Consider the following 6,342-nt stretch of genomic DNA (forward strand, 5'->3'; position numbering starts at 1 on the left):
TGGGCCTAGAACAGTTGACAGTTGCTTTTGAGAGTTGCAGGATAAGTTTATGACCGCTTCTGCACTTTAGAATTTTGGTATGTGGCTTGGGAGACTCTGAAGAATTGTATAGTAAGTCTCTAAATTGGTGTTTTTTAAAGGGAAATTTCAAATATATTATTTTGTTGTACCTATGAGGATCACAAGTCATCATGATATGATTCTAATTTGAAATACAAGTAAGAAATATGTGGAGCCATGATCTCTATACACCTATTCTTTGCTTCTTAATCAAATGTTACAGATGTCAGAAACACTGAAGAAGAGCTTATAAATGATAAAAATAATTGGTAAATCCATAATATATGTTTTATGATTTTGTTTAAGAAGTATCTATTTCAACGGGGCCCAGATACTGTTCTTGAAGTAGAGGGTGCACCGATATGTCCCGTGGTTCCAGCCCTGGTTGTGACCGCCCCATCACCATTTTTTCACCCGAAGGCCGGCTCTCCCAAGTAGAATATGCCTTTAAGGCTATTAACCAGGGTGGCCTGACATGGGTAGCTGTCAGAGGGAAAGACTGTGCAGTAGCTGTCACACAGAAGAAAGTACCTGACAAATGACTGGATTCCAGCACAGTGACTCACTTATTCAAGATAACTGAAAACACTGGCTGTGGTGACAGGAAGGACCGCTGACAGCAGATCCCAGGTGCAGAGGGCACGCCATGAGGCAGCTAATGGGAAATACAAGCGTGGCTATGAGATTCCCGTGGACATGCTGTGTAAAGAATTGCTGGTATTTCTCGGCTCTACACACAGGATGCTGAAATGAGGCCTCTCGGTTGTTGTGTGATCTTAATTGGTGGAGATGAAGAACAAGGCCCTCAGGGGTACAAGTGAGATCCTGCAGGTTACTTCCATGGTTTAAAGCCACTGCAGCGGGAGTAAAACAAACAAGTCAGCCAGCTTTCTTAAAAAGAGAAGTGAAGACATTTGACTGGGCATTGGAACAGACAGTGGAAACTGCAATTACATGCCTGTCTACGGTCTTGTCAATTGATTTCAAACCTTCAGAAATAGAAGTTGGAGTAGTTACAGTTGAAAATCCTAAATTCAGGATTCTTACGGAAGCAGAGGTTGACGCTCGCCTTGTTGCTCTAGCAGAGAGAGACTAAATGTTGTGTAGTTTACCAAATCCACGACTCCACTTGCCTGTGTGTTTGCTAACAACAGACCAACATTATGGAGGCCCCTGGACTGAAAAAGGAACCTTCCCACTCCTCCTGCCACTGAAGTGGTTAGGACTCTAAACAAATAAAAACAGTGCTTTTAGGGGGTGGGGGAAGAAGTATCTATTTCATGTTAGATCAAGTTAGTCATTGTTTAGAATAGAGATGTGCATAAATTTCTATTCCAAATTAACTATAAGCGAGAATGCTTGCAAATAACTGGGCTTATTTTCTCTTTAATATGTAATCTGCTGCTCTGAATAACTTATTTTCCTTCTGTCAGAATTCTTTCATTATAAAAGGTTTCCTAATCCCCATTCCTTTTTTCTTCTTCTGAGAATTAACCATTCATTTATCCCTTATACTCATTGCAAGTTGGAGCCTGGGATTTACTGGAATTCTTACTGTGGGCACATTGTTTCTTCATGTTCAGCCCTTTCCCTTAAGCATGTGTGTTTCCAATGAACTGTCTGTTAATTTACCTGGGAAAGAGCTCTCAGCACCGTTAGCGTCACTAAGTCCAGTGGTCTCGTTTTTCAGTCTTAGCTATTGTTCAGACCATGTGTTAAAGCTTGTGTGCATAAAGGACCCAGAAAATACGTGCTACAGTGTAATTTCTTTATTCTTGTATGAGACCATAGGATGAAACAATAGACCCGGGGGCCCTGCACTTACAGGGAGGAAGAAAGTTTTGATTTTTTCTTTATCTAAATGTTAGAAAACTTTAAAGCTTAAATTTGAGTAATTGTTGCTGATGGGTTAAATAAAATCCATCAATTCACAGTATTTTTCCTGTTTCTAGTCACTAGTGAACTATAGAAGCCTAAAAAAATGTTCTAAAATAATACATAAAATTTGGGTTAGAGTTATAAGTTAATAGTTCCTTTTTGCCCTGTCCCCAAATTATTTTTAGGCCCTGGGCCTCTGAACCAAGTACTGCAAGGCAGCTTTTAACTTTTTATCAGAAGTCAGTGGTCTCCCCTCTTCTTTGTCCTCCCTATCTTGTTGGCAAATGCTTCTGTGGTGACCCAATTCTGCTTCCTGTTCAAACTGCATAAATGATTCATTTGATTCAATATCTAGCTTTCGATCCAATTTGCAAATATATAGTTGAGAAAGATCGCATTCATTAGCTGATTCATTTTTTCTCTGCTGACCAAATTTGGATCATTTCATTGTTAAGGTTGGATGAGGGAAAAAGAAACGCTCTGAAGTTCCTCCTACTCATGATTCTATGGGTCTGATATGGTGGCTTATTAGGGCAGAAGCCTGGCACGGCTGACTCAACCCACTTCCAGATGTCTTCACCCTTTCCTACTTCTACAATAGAGAATGGAGAAGCTGGTCACTGTCCGAATCTCCTCTGGAGCAAGGGGAAGCATTCTGACAGCATTCGGGCCAACCACTCTGAAGCATAAGTGGAATTCTGCTGAGAAGGGTTTGGGGAAGAGCCTTTTATTTCCTGACAAAAGAGATCAGAAGAGGTCAGAAGCTGCTGGCACTACTCCTTGCACTTTTTTTTTTTTTTTGTCTTGAACATGGTTACAATGTCTGGATCTAAAGCAGTCATCTTGAGACTTTGAGACCATAAACCAATGTACTAAAAATGGTAGCACAGAACTGTAGAAGAAACCTTGGTTTTTACTATATCATGGAGCCCTACATATACAGACTGCTTCCCTCTAGACATTATATATGAAAAACAAATCCCTATGTGGTGGATTTAAGACATGTCTACAAGTTCTTTGATACCCCTCTCATCATAAGATGTAGTCTAGTTCCCCTTCTCTTGGATATGGGCCAACCTTAGTGACTCGTGTCTAACCAGTAGACAGTGGGAGTGACACCACATGACTCCCCAGGCTCTATAGATCGTAAAAGGGGTTACAGTTTCTGCCTTCTTAACCCTCTCTCGCACATGTGACTTGGGAACCTCGAGGTGACATACCAACTGCCATGCTGGAGAAACCATACAAGGGACCACAGAGAAAGAGGTGTCCAAGGAGCCCCAGCTGTACTAGACCCCAACTCTCTCAGTTTTCCCATCAAAAATGGACAAACTTGTGAGTGAACCAGACTTCAAGTGATTCTAGCCCACAGTCTTCAAGCGGCCCCCTCTGATGCTAGGGGGAGCAGACAAGCCTCTCTAAAACTGCGGATTCATGAGCAAAATAAATGCTTTTTTAAGCCACTAAATTTTGGGCTGGTTTTTTTGTGTAACAATAGAAAACTGGAACACCCTATTTTTTTAATAAAGATTTTATTTATTTACTTTTAGACAGAGGGGAAGGGAAGGAGAAAGAGAGGGAGAAAAATATCAGTGTGTGGTTGCCTCTCACATGCCCCCTACTGGGGACCTGGCCTGCAACACAGGCATGTGCCCTCACTGGGAATTGAACTGGTGACCCTCTGGTTTGCAGCCTGTGCTCAATCCACTGAGCTTCACCAGCCAGGGCTCTATTTTTTTATACTACCGTTATTTGGATGTTCTGTATGTGAGGCTGAAAGCATTCCTACCGGAAACACTGAGCAATAGAAAAGATGAAAAGAAATTGCTAAAATGACCCTTCTAAATTACTAGATATGTTGATTACCCTTTCTATTCCTCTCTTAACCTGGCCATGGTAATCACGTTGACTATAGTACTGATGTCACCATTTTCCACTGAAGTCAATGCTAATTTAGTATTATAAAGGTTTTATTTACAATAAGACTGGGCTACTAGAAATGTAGAAAAGGAGACATTTCAATTCAGGGCACCATACTGCTGTTTTCCTGCTCTTTTGCAATTTGGTAACAACAAAAACAATATCGACAGCTGCCTCACTGACCGGTAAATCTTGTCTGAGTCCCCATCTTCATGAAAATCCCGTCAGTGTTTGAGGCTGTTTTCTTAATAAAATGCTCCTAACATTTGACAGCTTTGCTGTCTCACTGGCATCTGCAGTTTTTTAAATAGATGAATATTTAATGTCATATTTAATAGGTCAAGTTCTTTGAAGCAAAATCCCATTAGTTAGTTTCCACTTTTTAAAGGGTGGATGGTCACTAATTATTGTTAGAATTTACTTAAAAGTTTTATTATATGGTTTTAATCATAAACTAATTTATAAATCCAGTATGGGGAAACTAGTAGGATTGTTTTACATTAATATTAGTATCCTTATATGGAAGCCGCAGTGTAAGTTAAAAATCTTTCATCCCAAAGTAACACAATGCTATTTCTAGTGATGGAAATTCCTAATCGGCTTTGCAATATTGTTTGGGCAACTTTCTTGTCCCATTGCACTGAAATTTTCAACCTAAAGAACAAAATGTAACTCCTGAAAAGTGGTTGCACAAGTGCCAATTTTATTTTTGTGTGTTTATTTACTCAACGTCCACATCTTTAAACTACTGGGGGACTCAGGGCCGGTGGAGCAGCATGTGTGTCACTGCGCGGCCGCTCTGGGATGGGAGGGATGTGGAAGCTGACCGGGGCAGCCAAGGGGTCCTTGCATAAGTGATATCACATGCAGAAGTGGCCTCTGGGGTTTAAAAATAGCTGGGCAGGGAGTGTCAGCCTTTCTTGGATCTGATTCCTTGATTTACTTGAGGGTCAGACCTATATTTCTGGGTGGGCTGGAGAGTCTAAGTGCTCCCAGCTCCTAATATCAACTCTGCATAATAGCTCAGAGGGCCTGGAAATGATTTTTTCTTTTCTTTTTGTCTCAAGGCAGCAAGGTGCAGCCTGCAAAAGCTGAACCAACATCTCAATGGGAAGCCAAAACAGGACAGATGTTTTATGCTGCGTCTCAGATGTGGTTGTTTCCAGCATAGTTACCTTAAATAAACAGGAAACACAGAAAAATAGAGAAGATGACTGCTTTTCCATGGCAGTTCCAAAGCAGATTAAAACTAGCACTAATTCCCCATCCTCTCCTTCTCCCTACCAGCTTTTTTTTGGGAACTGAATTATTGATGAATGAGACAATGTTACCTGATATTTTTATTTTTGTAACTTGTGAAAAATAAGCTGTTACTGCTTATCTACCCTGGTGCCAGATTCCTTTGGGGCCCATATCATACTTTACTTTGCACTGAGCCCCCCTCTAGCACCCGAGAAAATACACAATCAGTGGACAGTCGTATATGACCGTGGGAGTGGTGGGAGTTGGAGTGAACTTTAACAAAGTTCAGAACACAACATAACTACATATTAGATCCACCATTTGCCTATGGTAACCCTGACCCCCAAGCACCCTAGCCTGTCAAGTTTCACAAGAGATCCTCATTAGGGACAGGCAGGTATTTCTGTTTCTGGCATCGTGTGCTCTGAATCTCACTTGGTGGACCTGTGGACTAGAACCCTTAGCTTCAGTCCCCAGCTCCTCCTATGCCATCTACAAGCTAATGCCTTTTCTTAAGTTTACCTGATGTCTACAACCTTTCTCTCTACTGCTTCCCCCACTTCTTGGTATCAGCAGACAGAGCCCTTCCATTCCACTCTAATGCAGGTGCCTCTTCCTGAAGTCCTATATGCCATCAGAAACCAGAAAACAATCTCTCATCCATATCAGTGATCGCTTTTAGAAGCATGTCCCATTCAAGCTGACTCCTTCCAGAGGTCTGCATTCTTTCATTCATTGAAGCCATATTTCTCACAGCATTAGAATTATCTGGGATACTTCTTAAAACACAGATTCCCACTGAATCAGGCTCTCTCAAGTCTGCATATGTTACAAGCTCTTTAGGGAGGCACCTCATTCCATCTCAAGATCAAGGTGCAGAGCGCTAGTTAATTTTATCCCTGTACACATCAAGGTTAGGATTTCTTTTGAGGGATGAGAATATTTTCTCACCCTCACGGTGTGGAAACCTCAGGAGTAGTCTGCCAATTTCAGCAATTGGGACACCAACCAGCCCTTCTACTTGAAGTGTCTCAAAGCAACTGCAACTATGCTTTGTGGGAAAACTTGAGGCTGAGAACTCCATCTGACCTTTCATCCTTGGTCTTGGTTGGCCTTCCCATGCACCTTTGAGGAGCTCCCTCCCCACCAGGTCATCTGTGTTCCCCTGTACTCTGGTCTTTTCCTTGCTCTGTGCGTCCCCTCCCTAAGCACCTGTGTCTTACCACACCTGCTCAGCCCTAT

At 41.7% G+C, this 6,342-nt stretch overlaps 1 pseudogene; it reads left to right on the plus strand.

Annotated features, from left to right (window-relative positions):
- Positions 1-422: 422 nt before the first annotated feature.
- LOC112319136 (proteasome subunit alpha type-6 pseudogene) lies at positions 423-1,156 on the plus strand (annotated as a pseudogene).
- The last annotated feature ends 5,186 nt before the right edge of the window (positions 1,157-6,342 follow it).

Source organism: Desmodus rotundus, chromosome 3, assembly GCF_022682495.2.
Source record: "Desmodus rotundus isolate HL8 chromosome 3, HLdesRot8A.1, whole genome shotgun sequence".
In the NCBI taxonomy this organism is placed as follows: Eukaryota; Metazoa; Chordata; class Mammalia; order Chiroptera; family Phyllostomidae; genus Desmodus; species Desmodus rotundus.